The 13316-nt window shown below is 35.7% G+C and overlaps 1 pseudogene; it reads right to left on the bottom strand.

Moving 5' to 3' along the window:
- Positions 1-10135: 10135 nt before the first annotated feature.
- Positions 10136-11122, bottom strand: LOC120223187 (annotated as a pseudogene).
- Between the last annotated feature and the right edge of the window lie 2194 nt (positions 11123-13316).

Raw genomic sequence — 13316 nt, 5'->3', positions numbered from 1 at the left:
GTGTTGAGAAAAGTGTTTGATGACCCTGCCAGTTAGGCTGCTTGGACTATCCGCCAGTTTAGAGAAGACCACAAGTGCAGACCATTGGTGAAGTCAGTAGAAAACATGAGGAGCTCGTTGTATATGGAAAATGTGCAAAAAATGGAGGCTGAGCATCTCTGCTATATACATACAGGAAGTCATCTAAAATGCCACAGTAGTTTTGCAATCAGTTTAAGATATACATCTCCAACTTACTGGTCATGTTGTTACATAAGGGTTTTTTTTTTTTTTTTAATTTTGCAATAAAACCTAAAAGTAATGAGCTAAGAAAGAAACCCAGCATATTTAATGGTTTTCTGTTTTTAAGACAGTTGATAATTGACATGTAAGTTAGACAAAATGTTTGTAGGCATATAACATCCATCATGAGGACTTTGGTATTATTGCTGCCATAAGATTCAGCAGACATGTATTTTATCATATTTGAAAAAAAGGAGAAATCAGAAAACACAAATCCACTGAAGAAACATGAGCATTTTCTATGATTATTTGAAGACGACTGTATTAGGGGCACCTGGGAGACTCAGTTGGTTGGGCCTCAGCCTCTTGGTTTTGGCTCTGGTCATGATCTCACAGTTCAGTTCGTGGGGTTGGGCCCTGCAGAGCTCGGCACGGAGCTTGGGAGTCTCTCTCACCATTCTCTCTCTTTATGCCTCTCCCCCACTCGTGTGTCCTCTCTTTCTCTCTCTCAAAATAAATAAACCTAAAAAATATAAAGAAGACTATACCGTTCTTTAAAATAACTAATATGTACAGTGGTAGAGGTGCTATTATTTATCAGTGAATGAAGCATAGCTTTTCTTATAGGTCAAATAACTGTTCTAAATTAGCTCATTTTTTAACCCAAGTTTTCTTTTGCATGTAAACTGCTTGCCACAGATGCGAACTTATTGATACTCTGGATCTCCTAGCAAAAGGTGGCAGTTTTAATGGTGGCAGTTTTAAAGGTGCCAGTTTTATTTTTTTTAAGTTTATTTATTTTGAGAGAGAGAAAAAAAACAAACGTGCACCTGCGTACAAGTGGGGGAGGGGCAGAAAGCAAGAGGGCGAGAATCCCAAGCAGGTTCTGCACTGCCAGTGTGGAGCCCAATGTGGGACTAGAACTCACAAACCATAAGATCATGACCTGAGCCAAAGTTAGATTTTTAACCCACTGAGCCACCCAGGTGCCCCTAAACGTGGCAATTTTAAAGCAGTGTTGTCAAATGCTTCAGGTAGAGAACCAGAGAATTTCAGTAATCTTTCACTTTTTCATACAAGTTATGTAATGAAAGTAAAGCATATAGAAATTGATTCCATTTTAATTGGAACATCTGGCATTAATGAGAATGTTATTATACATCTAAAAAAGTTCTATATTGAAGATAAAGTTATATTTTTTATATAATATGACTACCAATTTTGGTGGAGTAGATCATCATATTAGTAAGTCTTCTCCCTAAGTTAACAAACCATTGGATTCATAGGTATATTAGAAATTATTTGTTGTACATGTGCCATACTATATTTTATTTAGAAAGTAATAAATCCTCCAATCTAACTTGAAGCTAATATTGCCAAAATTTACATGTATTTTTACATATACATAGAAATTAGATGTTTATTTTATTTTTTTTTATATTTTTATTTATTTCTAGGATAGAGACAGCGTGAACAGGGGAGGGTCAGAGAGAGAGGGAAATACAGACTCTGAAACAGGCTCCAGGCTCTGAGCTGGCAGTCAGCCCAGAGCCCGACGCGGGACTCGAACCCACGAACCGTGAGATCATGACCTAAGTGAAAGTCGGACGCTTAACCGACTAGGCCACCCAGGTGCCCCAGAAATTAGATTTTAGAATGTTTTTGTAAAAACATTGGTGTTGGATACATGTAAATGTTCTGCAGCACAGAGGTAGCTGCTTTCTCTTTGATAAGAAGCTATTTATCATCAATATTTAAAAATATTTAATACTTTGAGGAATTATTTTATAAATTACTTTGTAAAAACTACACAAATACTGGATTTTCTAGATGATGTTTCCAAATTTTTTTCATTACATCCAAGAATGATAGATCCCAAAACACCAGTTTTTTATATTTTGCATGAAATTTCAGTAGTTGATCAGTCAGGTTGTCAAGTCAAGGTCGTGAATCAGAAGTTTTATCAGATCAAAGTTTACTAAGTATTTTTAAGGGTATAGAGATCAAAGTCTCATAAAAGCAGAGAGTTCTAGAGTATCACTGATAACTCTGATTTAAACACTTTAAAGAGTTATGCTGGATACCAAGTTGAGAATAGATTCTCACATAAGGGTAGAAGGAGAGAATCTTAACAGGCTATGGCTGTAAGCCAGAAATGTAGGTGACTCAGAGCAGAAAGGAAGAGATGCAATATTTCCTGATGACTTGAATGTGAGTCCTGTGTCCCTTCATGGGAAGCTTTGCCTGTTAAGAACAAGAGACATGTTCCTTTTTGCTATATTTGAAATAGAGTATCTATTATTGCTTAAGTTACCAAAACAAAAATAATAATCTTAAAAAATTGTAAAATATACACATGTTTTCACAAGAGGAGGAAATACACTGTTTATTTGCATAGCAAGAAATATATGTGTAACATATGTATATACATATCATGTAACACAGTGGAATAATTTCCTTAAATTTTTGTCAAAAGGAAATGGGAAAAATTGTTCAGCTATGTTACTAGACATAGAACTCGTTCTAAACTCATGTTTGACTCCTCACCACTTGAAAAATCAATATTTGAGAAACAAGTGATGGTGGGAAAGGAAAGATGCTTTATTCATGAACCTGGCAACGGGGGAAGATGGTGGACTAATATTGTAAAGACCATCTTCCTGGTACGGATGAAGCTGGAATGTTTTTTAAGGGGGAGATGTAGGAAATGGAAGAGCTACATGCAAAAGATGTTGGTGCCCAGGCGGTTACTCTATGTCAACATGACCCTGAATAGACTAGCTGGCATGAGTAGCAGCTGTTTTCGAATGTAGTCAGATCTTCTATAAAAGTCTAGCCATTCACTCCTCAAGGCCAGTGGTCTGCATATCTCAAGGAAGGTAAGTTTGTTCTATTCGCCTTAGGTCTGGAAGCAGAGAGTGCATAAACTTGAAGCAAATTAACCCTTAAGACTGGTTGCAATGCTGTTACAGCTATGAACATGAAACGTTTTTGTTAAAGGAAAACATTAAAGTTTTCATTAGTTATGTTTTTAGAAAGTACTGCTTTAGAGATATACCATTATATTGAAAAACATTTTTTAAAGAAAGATAGAAAAGCTTATGTAAATTTTTGCTGAGTGAACTAAAGATATTTCAGTAACCTACAAGTTCCTTTAAGAGGTAGTTCAGTTTTTAACCACACTGACTTATAACAATTTATAATTCAAATGAAAAATTTCTAATCACCGAAATAGGTTTACTATATTTGAGCCCTTGTATAGTTTTAACTTTTGCATATCTTCTCAAATAACTTCATGAATTTCATTGTATTTAGAGAAAGGTTAACCTAACATAATTAAGCAGACCCAAGAACTTCTATTAAATAGTGACATTGTTTTTTTTAACCGAGATTCAGCTGTGATTAATTGAGATCGTTGGATCAAGATTACCTTAACATTGGCCCTTTATTTAATAGAATAAATAAAACAAGGTGAAATTTGAATTAGGCATGTGATAATACATTTCACCCTGTTACCAATATTTAGCCTAAACATTGTCAATGTAATGACTTGATCTTTTAGAGAAAGTCCTACCCCACAAGTCCTGATTAATGATGGGCCCAAAATTTATTACTTCTAAGTGAGATGGGCCTAAAATATATTGAAATAGAGATATAAATTAAACAAATTTCAGTCTTCTTATGAAACTGCACTGCACTGTTGAATATGAAATAAAACTATTATGGGTATTTAAAAACATGGAGTTTGGTTGTTTTGTGATGGACTAAACAGAATTTAAAAAACAAGACCTGGGAAATTGACTGAAATTCAGTTGATTTCTACCCAAGATGTGAATGATTGATTCCCATATCAGGTTTCATTGGTCATTAGGGAACCTCATCCCTCAAAAAATGAGGTTACCTACTTTTAGCCTTGTTAATAGAATTGGTTTATTAATAACAAGGATCATTGTCTCATCTCATTGTTAAGGATATAAGATGCAATGCTATCTTTTTAAATTCATCTTTATTTTCAACAGTAGCTATACACTTCATTTAATGAGTCAAATGCATGGTAAATATTAAAATTTATAAATATATGTTTAAAAATAAACACTCCTGGGGATAATATATTTCAATTAAATATCAAGGGTATAAAAGTGTGATGTGTTATCTTTCAAAACTATTATGCTTTTGAAAAAAATGTGTTTCTTTTTTTGCTTATCCTTAAAAATGCTATTTTCAGTAATACAACTATCTATGACTATACAATTTTTGATATAATTTCCAGTAAACCTAAAATGTTCTCTAGTTTTCTGTTTATAAGCCTTCATAGATGCATACAGCAAAGAGGAAGATTCAAAGGATTATTGAAATGATTGATCTAGGATTTTTCTTTTTGAAGAATCTCAAGAGGCAATACTAAAAGTTTTTTTTTTTCTATTTTTCAACACTTTTATTCCTTCAAAGATTTGGGATGTGATGTCATTTTAACCATTATTAATAAAATATATCTAGCTTTAGCATAGGGAAGTAAGAAAGTTGAAAAGAAAACTTTGTGTGTGTGTGTGTGTGTGTAACATATGTCAGTATAAAAGTAACATAAGCTATATTGGACGTATACCGTATTTTACTACTGTTATCATACACATAATTTGTTATTTCCCCCTGTATGGGATACTGTCCTAGAATAGTATATATTTAGTGACCTAAGAATAAACACGTGTTTTGTTTTATCATATCAAATAAGATTTTCATGCTACAATTTTCTCCTCCTACTCCTAATGAATTATTCATTGAGCTGGGACTTTTTTCCTTGAAAAGTTAATAATATAGCTAAAAAATAACACTGCCTATTTTTGTGTTAAAAATCTTAAATTCCTCTTAAAAGTTTTATACATAAGAAGGATACATCAAACATACAATTTAGTTACTATGGTACAGAGAGAATTCTAAATACTTTTGCCTGCTCTGTTCAAAATTGAAATATCTAAAACCACACACCTGCATTTTTATTCTGTTATCTGCTTATTATTTGAGATGTATATAAGTAAATTAACTTGAGAGATTGTATAATTATCAAATACAAGTGAAGATTTTCATTAGTTTGTGGAGTTTGCATAATCTAGAAATATTATAGTATTTTGTTTTTAAAATAAGCTCTCTGCTTTGATACTAATGAAGTCTCATTCAGTGGAGCTTCATTTTACCTAATATTTCTTCCCTTTGTCCTGCCTGTAATGCTAAGAAATACATCATTTGTTTCTGTGAAAATTAATGTTTACAATATTGGTAACTTTCACTAACTGTTCAGCAAGAAACACTAAGGACTAACCAATCAAGCATTTAAACTCAAATACTTAAAGCACCCAGGCTTATAAAAAGTACAAAGCTTATAAAGATTTTCGGTGTTTAATTTAAAATGACTTTCCCTGTGAAAATTTTCAGCACCATCATACCTCAACATGTCAGATTTGCTCTACCAGTAACTTCCATTTACTCAGAGCAGCATAGATTTTTGGTAAATATATAATAACAGTGATTTTCACGAATCTGATTTTGTTTGCTTTAAGGCAGTTATGGATAGTAATAAAAGGCCCACCGGAGTGCATTAGGGTTGTTTAATGTGTTTTGGAAAATGATATCCAAAGTACAGACCCCTGTCGGCTTACTGCAAAGTGATAGGAACACCCTGATGCCCTGTGATTACCTACAAGTAGAACCCTGCAGAAAGTATAGAGGCTGCTTTCCACTCAGGCCAACTCTTGTCACAAGATTGTACCAGGATTCTCCCTTCGAGGATTGATTTATGGGAAATTTTGTTCAGTAATAGCCTAGGTTGGTGATTCTGAGTAAATAAATGTTTGGGTTTTTTTTTTTTTTTTTTTTTACTAAAGGAGACAGTGGGTGTGTTTTTAAAAAGTGACAAACTGTTGGTTTCATCCTTAATTCTTCCTGGAGTTTGGGTTTGTAAGCCAACAGCTTTTTTTTTTTTTTTTTAAATGTTTTATTTATTTCTAGGAGAGAGAGAGAGAGACAGCGTGAGCAGGGGAGGGTCAGAGAGAGAGGGAGTCACAGACCAAAACAGGCTCCAGGTTCTGAGCTGACAGCACAGAGCCCGACGCGGGGCCCGAACCCACAAACCGCGAGATCATGACCTAAGCGAAAGTCGGACACTTAACCGACTAAGCCACCCAGACGCCCCGCCAACAGCTTTTATTTTTGTTGCATAAGGGAATTCGTACTACCTTTCTGTTCATGTACACAGTCATGCTAACATCAAATTATGAAAACAGTGGACGTTTTCCAACTGATTACATATTATTTCCCTAACACACCTTTAAAAGGTAGTCATTTCGTCTTTCCAGTAGGTCTCTGATCATTCCACCACAAACACTGTTTAAAATCATTCAAGGGATTTGATATATATTACATTTTTAAAAAAGCAAACCAAAGTATTAAGGAAGAAAGCCTGTATGTATTGCTTCCAAATAAAGGCTAGATTGGATGGAAGTAAAGAGTTCTGAACAGGAACCAAGGTCTGACCTGGAAAACATTGTGATCTATCTCAGGCAGACTAATAAATTCCCTGGATTAAGAGGAGCATCTGAAAGTTTAGACAGGAGTGTGACCTTTAAGTTTCCTTTTAGTTATAAGAGTCTGCAATATTCTGTTAAAACTTGAGTCTGCAGAGTGGTTGAGAATAAACTATGGCAGATGTACCTGTCACGGATTCTTCAAGGAATTGGAGCCATCCATTTGTGAAAGCAATGGGATATGCTAAGGAAATCTTAGGCAGCTGACAGCCAGTGAATCATTCAAGGATAGGTCACATGACCCTTATCTTCTAGCAGTCTCATGTGTGGGTTCTGTGAAAGCAAGCAGGATGTGTAAAGCCCAGGCTCAGATGGAGGGCACTGCCACCTCTTCAGCATGGTTTTGGCTAAAGCAAATCACAAGGCTAGCTCACTCAGAGACCGGGAAAAGCTTGTTGAATGAAGTTGCAGAGTCACACTGAAAAGGGCATTACTACGGGAAGGGGTAAAGAATAGAAAGGAATCTCTATTAAATCAACCCAACATCCACATAGAGAATGTATTTTATTTATTCACTTCACTTTCCATTTGATTGGTTTCCATTGATTTACAAATATCCCATTGAATATTTCACTGATTCCTTTTGGATTCCCTCCTTTTAAAAAATTCCTTGACAGAGTTCAAGAAAGCAAATAGAAACTTTCATAAACTTTAAAAGGTTTCATATTATAGATAATGTTTTACCTAATTTTTTAAAAAGTATCTGAGGTTTGTTCTTTGTGTTTGACCTGCACTTTTATTCTACATTTGACATTTTTGTTCCTAAATGTTAAACTTCTAATATCATACCTAAATGTGAATTTTTGTTTTCTCATGTATCTCCTTTTTTTTCCCTCTCTGCAACTAATCAGTCTGATAATTTGTATGTTTCTTCTAAGTGACAGCCAGTCATTATTTCTTCAAGTGTTTCTCCTTTTTTTTTCTTTTTCCTATCCACCTGGAACTCCCATGGATCTTGCTTTGTTTTCCATGTCCTTATCAGTTTTAGAAGACTTTTGATACAGAGCATTTATCAGTCTTCTAGCTCTCTAGTGTGTGTGTGTGTGTGTGTGTGTGTGTGCTCTAAGGTCTTTGTTATGCATACTTCGAGTTCTTGCTCTAGGTCATTTATTTCTTCTGTTTTCTCGGATTTAAGTTTTTTAGTTTATTGTGAGGTTTTGTATTGTTTCTGTAATTTTTTAATTTCTCACAGATTTTATAGATTTTCCTCTTCCTACCTGAACATTTTTAGACAGTGTTCCTGGGATATGAGGGCTTTGACCCACCTGATGAATTAAGGAGCATGAAGCCTTCAGGGTCAGGTCAACTTTCATGTTGTGATCTGGGTTCAACCCTGTCGACCTTAGGAAGCCTCCCATTACTTCACCTGGGCATCCTCCCTACCCCCGACACACACACACACACAAATTACCTCCTTCCATTGACCTACTCTATATTTTGGAGAAAGAAAGGGAAATATCAGGATCTGACAAGATGAACTGCACTTGTTAAAATGCTTCTCAACCCAGCCTCATCTGACTTCCTAATGTTGGAGTGCCTTGGAGGCTGTGGCTGGAACTACTCCTACTCCATTTGTAGTGGGGCCAGGTAATCATGCCCGAGGGCATGGGTGAGAACAAGGAGCACAGCTGGAAAGCTGTCTTACCACTTTCCTCTATTCTAGATGGCTGGTTCTCTGCTTCCCTAGGCTATCATTTACCTGCCCTCAAACCCCTTGCATACACAGGGATCTTGCCAGATTCTGTCTTCTAGAAGGTTTCCCAAGATTGTATTATTATTGTTGGCTGTGTATATTTTATAGTTTGTTTTTTGGCTCTGACGTCTATTACCTTCCTCTTCCATCCATGATGTCTCCAAGGATGAAGTTTGAGAGGAGCCAGCAGCTCTTGCTTTTATGACATTCTGTTTAGAGGCAAGTTCTAAATAATTGTTATTGTCCCCCTCTTAAAATGAGGAGCACTTTGTAACAACAATTTAAACTTCTTTCTCCAGGCTTGGTGCTATACTTTCTCTGTCTCTCTCTCTCTCTCTCTCTCTCCATATACATATATGTATATGTATATATTGATCTGTTGCTTATGATAAAAAATAACATTTAATGGCTTTTCCAAAGCTTGCTGAAGAATAGCCCCACAGCACAGTCCAATTTATCAAACTTTAATGTTAAAAACTTACACCCTCAGGCCTGGAGGAGAGCACAGAAGTATACAATTTAAAATTATCCTGGATGATTCTCATTTTCTTGGTCCACACCTCATACTGTCAAATAATTGCTAAGGGCAGTCTCAACTCAGTGAGTAAAGCACAGTAGACGCCTATGGATATGTTAGGAACCTGCTATCCCCCTTCAAGGAAATAATCTACCTTCTTAAAAATTATATGCACTTTAGGCAAGAATGAACATCATTTTCCAGGAGACTACTTTACAAAGGAATTTCTTAGATGTATGTATTCTAGTAATCTCTCTTATTATTCTCTATATTAAATATACTACCAAAAACATTCCAAAAATGGGTTTATCTGGTCCTGAAGGATTTTGTGCCTTGTAGGTAGTGTGGATTCAGGCCATGAGTCTGTGTAAAGGTTAGTTGAATCTCTCAGTGGAGACATTTTCCTCCTTTACCCAGAAACAAGATGTGAGCAAATGCATTCTTTATTGCCCACTTTTGTGGGGTTGACTTTTATAGATTGCTTGTTCACCAAATGGGGGGGGGGCATGAATTTATGCAGGTATCTCTCATCTGACTATCTTCTCAGCATATGCCCAAAGTTTTGCATCAGTTACCCAAGATGACATTGGAATTGCAGCTTGAATTTACATAAATTTTCAGAACACTCAACACAGTCTGCATATCACGATTTGTGTTTATGTTTCTTAGCATTTCTTTTTCTTTTTTTTTTTTTGTCCTTTTGGCTTTATTGAGGGTTTCCTTTACTTGTGAGCAGACTTTTTGGTTTCTTCTGTTTCAATTTTTTGAGTTTTGAGCTATATATTTTGAAGTATAAATTTTCTCTGTAATTACCTCACAAAATTAGTTTCTGCCGTCTGAATGTCCACTTGCAATACCATAGAACCTTATTCATAATTTTATCTAATAAACTTCAGCACTTTATGGTTCAACCGTTTGTTTTATTTTTGTATTTTTATTTTTTTGGCAGGGTATATGTCAATGTAGTGCTCCCCAAGACCTTCCCCTTCTTCAGGGTGTCTGGGATGAAAACTGTCCAGAGGTTGGGAGATCCTCATTGTTTTGGGGATGAGCTGGACAAGGATTCCTCAGCAGCTAGGGCCTCTCTTTTCCTATTGCTCTTGCTGGGGATGGTGGTCCAGGAGGCTCTTACCCCTTGGAGGCCATGTAAAGCATAAGGTCCATGACCCAGTTGCTGTAGAAAAATTCATTGTCATACCAGGAAATCAGCTTGACCCAGTAGTCATTAAGAGCAATACCAGCTCTCGTATCAAAGGTAGAAGAGTGGGTATCACTGTTAAAGTCACAGGAGACAACTTAGTCCTCAGTGTAGCCCAGGTTCCCTGTGAAGGACCCTCCAGTCTCTGCTTCATTACCTTATTGATGCCATCGTATTTAGCAGCCTTCTCCAGGTGGCTGGCTGCATCCATCGCTGACCTATTAGGAGTGGTGACATGGAAGACTATGCCAGGGAACTTCCCATTCAGTTCAGGAAAGAACGTGCCTCGGTGGCACCAGTAGAAGCAGGCATGATGTTCTGGGCAGCCCCTTGACAATCATGCAACAGCTTCCAAGAAGGGTTGTCCACAGTCCTCTGGGTGACAGTGATGGCATGGACTGTGACCATGAGTCCCTCCATGATGTCAGAGTTGTTATAGATTACATTGGCCACAGGGACCAAGCAGGTGGTGGTGCAGGAGGCATTGCTATCAGTCTTGAGGGAGTTGTCATAATTCTCATAGTTCATGACCATCACAAACATGGCAACATCAACAAAAGAGTCAGAGATGATGTCCCCTTTGGATCTACCCTTCAAGTGAGCCCTGGCCTTCTTCATGGTGGTGAAGACTCTAGTGGATTCCACAAAGTACTCACCACCAGAAGCATCCCATTTGATGTTGGTGGGATCTTGCTTATGGAAGATAGAGATGGGCTTTCCATTGATTACAAATTTCCCTTTCTTGGCCTTAACTGTGCTTTTGAATTTGCCATGGATGGAATCATCCTGGAACACGTAGACCATGTATTTGAGGTCAATGAAGGGGTCACTCATGGCTACAATATCCATTTTGCCAGAGTTGAAAGCAGCTCTGATGACCAAATCTGGCCAAATTAGTTTACTCCAACTTTCACCATTGTAGTTAGGGATGCAGCTGGTACTGTGCCAGAAGATATGACTGTCTGTTGAATACGGAGAAGTTCAACCATTTGTTTTTAAATCCATATTGAACTAATTGACTTTTTTTCTCATTTATTTATTTTAATATTCTAGCAAAGTGGTTGGTATATATTAGGTTCACATATAAGTATTATATAAGAATGAGCCATTCAGATGAACCCAATAGAATTCTTTCCTTCAAAATACCATCCCATAGAATAGAATTAAGATCCAAAAATACCCAGATACCTTTAAAATCTGTCTTAAATTTTAAAGAAAACCAAAGAAAAAAAGTTTTTATCTCATTGAAATCTTCTATCCAGTTTCATACATTTGATAATTTTGTAATTTAAATTTAGTATATACATATATGTATATTTTATGTATATGTGTGTACTTATCTATGAATATATACTTATATACACACCTATGTGTATATATATGTGTGTGTATATATATACACACACATATATTTATGGTAAGAACTTTGTTTACAGAATGTACTACAGTACTGTGTGTAAAAGTGTCTCATTAACAAATATAATTCAATGTGTTAAGAAACTTGCTTCCCCCCCCATATCATATATGTTAGTTATACCACTTATGTGTCTTAGCACTTTTTCCAAACAACATCTGGCCTCTTTTTTTTTTTTTTATTGAGTGCCATTTAATGTCTTCTCTCCCTGTTTGTAAATTATATGAGAGAAAAACAGTAACGAAATGGCCACCTACATGGAGTTTACATTCAGATGGGAAATGACACCAAATATTGCTTCTATTTGTATTTTCCTTATGATCTAGGCAATGTTTCTAGATAGCTGTTCTCAACAGTAGTAAATAGAATATTGGCTCCAAACAAATTATCGAAGAATAAAGAGCTACTCTAAACACATTTCTCAGCTCTACATAATAAAGTTGTGATCAGTAAAATGATAGTTTGAATCCTAGAGCTACAACCTAGCTAACCATTCACCTCTTAAATTATTTTCTTCTTCCAATGCCCATTTAACAAAAATCAAACTTATGTAAGTATGTTATTAAATATAAGTACACAATTCTTTTGGAACACTTTTGCTTATCTCCTTTCTATTTTGCTCTATACTCATAAATTTATTCTCACCACTTGTACATACCTTTATATCAGTGTTGCTAATATCATATTTTTTTGATATCTCTCAAGAATGTTCCCTTGACTTTCCTCTGTATCTTTGGGTTTCCCAATTTTAAAGACACTTTATTTGCTATGTTTAGTAGACAGAGCTCTTAAATAGTGTGAATAAATGATGGTAGCCTTTGTTACTATTCTGTCTTCCTCTTTCTTTTCCCAGCTTCCCCCTCTCCCTCCCTACATACACCATCAGCACTTTGGTAAGTGATGTTGCTTCAATATAGAAGGGAAGAAGGTGCTACTTACTTTCTCAGACTTGAGGAATGTGCCGAATCCATCTTTTTAATTTATTCTCTTTTTTTTAACTGCATATTTAAGATGAAGCTTTGTTTAGTCTTCCTAGCCAGGTAGCTCTACACATTCTAGAAAACAATCTTTCTTGATTATAAGGTGATTCTAAGATGTCTCTCTCTTATTTCTTCTCTTTTTTTCTCTTTTTAGTATAGACTGTTTCTCAAAACAGAATAATAAAAGCCAAAACTTTGACTCTATCTTGGTAATACAAGTATATTTTTGACAACTTTGATTCAAATTTAGAGCATTATTTGCATAAGAAAAATGAAGTCCTTTGCTATAATTCTACACATAGAGTAAAACCTGAATATTAATAAGATTTTTAAAACTATTTTGCCAGTCATCACACTGAACATAAACATTCCCTCAGAGACTCCTTGAGTTAAATTTTCTGTTAGAATTTGAGTACACCTAATCAAAATATTAATTTTAATTTTATTTTATGAGCATCTCTTATAGAATTTGAATATGTAGCTAGAGAAACCCTAGTGAACTTCCTAAATTAGTCATGGAAGGAAGAGATGATAGAATGTGAAGATGGGGAAGCTGGGCTTTCCATATAGTTTGTGACATGCAGAGACCCTGATCTTTCATCATGCCCTCTCAAAAGGCTATGGATTCTTTAAGGAAGAGACTATTATTCCTTTTTCTTAATACCGTGGCATGGTAGCTACTGTCTAATATATGCCAAATAAATTAATGAACACATG

The sequence above is a fragment of the Hyaena hyaena genome, unplaced genomic scaffold (assembly GCF_003009895.1).
Source record: "Hyaena hyaena isolate Hyena2069 unplaced genomic scaffold, ASM300989v1 scaffold_965, whole genome shotgun sequence".
Classification (NCBI taxonomy): domain Eukaryota; kingdom Metazoa; phylum Chordata; class Mammalia; order Carnivora; family Hyaenidae; genus Hyaena; species Hyaena hyaena.
This window is presented reverse-complemented; position numbering and strand designations above follow the sequence as displayed.